Source organism: Centruroides vittatus, unplaced genomic scaffold (assembly GCF_030686945.1).
Source record: "Centruroides vittatus isolate TY-2023 unplaced genomic scaffold, ASM3068694v2 scaffold_946, whole genome shotgun sequence".
Lineage (NCBI taxonomy): Eukaryota > Metazoa > Arthropoda > Arachnida > Scorpiones > Buthidae > Centruroides > Centruroides vittatus.
The window spans coordinates 13,366-14,697 of NW_027122723.1; positions in this window are offsets into that span (position 1 = coordinate 13,366).

Below are 1,332 nucleotides of genomic sequence, written 5' to 3' on the forward strand. Positions count from 1 at the left end.
GCTTGTAATCTTTCGAGTATAAAATTCGACTGGCGATACACTTTCGGGCAGAACGATTTTAAGAGATTTCTGTTTTAAAATATCCAGCGACCAGTTGCTTACGTTTCCCGGCAACGTTAGGTAGCGCCATCTGTTATCCTTTTTTTAAATTTTTATGCTTTCAATTATTATAAAATGGCGAAAGGCTTAATTTTGAGAATAGGGATGAATTTTGTAAAAAATTGTAAACGCTAACAACCAGTAAAATCGTCATTAAGTTCGACCCTACAACAGATACACACCACCCCTTATATCTTCCCACTCTGTCGACGTTTAACCACCAAAATTTAATCGCATCGATCCCCTTAATACACAAAACTCCTTGCAAAAATTCAAAACTTTTCGATAAAACGCCCGGGAGTTATTAAGCTTCAAACAGAGTGAACAAAATCGTAAATGTAAAAATCTTGAAGGGAGGTCATTTTTTGACCGATGGCCATACTTTTCCTCTGTTATATGTAACAGCCGGTAAAGTAAAAATTACCAAAAAACCGAACTGCAAAAGTAAAGTAGAGTAAAAATTAGATTTATTTATCATGTAAAATTAACAAACAACTTTTTACGAAATCTTTTAAAGCGAATTTCCATCCAAGTAATTATCCCGCTCGATGTAACCGTTTATTTCTGGCAACAATACGCGTTTCTGTAGTTTAACAGACGAATATTCTTCGGTAACGCAAAGACTCTTCTTCGTCTATTAGAAAGCCTACCGTCAATTTTCGTCGTACGAAAGAAATTAAAATTAGTACGGTTGACAGCACTTCCGGGAAGCCTTATCTGGAAATGCACGAGATCATCCGTCGACGTGTAATAATCGTATGATACTAAGATCCTCCCGATAAAACGAGAAACTCATCCACATTCAAATGGGAAGGTAAAAAGACAATTTGCATAATCCGAAGCTTAGAAGGGAGTTTCGAGAGTAAATGCCAGGTGACGACCAATGGGGCAAGACAGGTAGCCCCAATGGCGATTCGGATCCTTCTTTGGGAGTTCTTTGGTAACTGCTCAGCCGCGGTTCAGATACGAAATACAACAGTGGACGACGGCCGAAGACGATGAAAACACTGTTAAGTATGGTGATGGGTATGCGGGGCATTCGTATTTCTGATTCGGCCGTCGAAACACTTAAAATATTGAAAATGTTCCGGTCCGAAAGACGGGTCTTCTATTGGTGTCGGCAGATCAAACTCCACCGTTATTTTCCGTCAGGAACGCGCCGATTAATTCGTGAACGGGAAAGTAATTTTCGGAATAATCGAGCCATTCGACCAGTCAGCAATTTCGCAACCA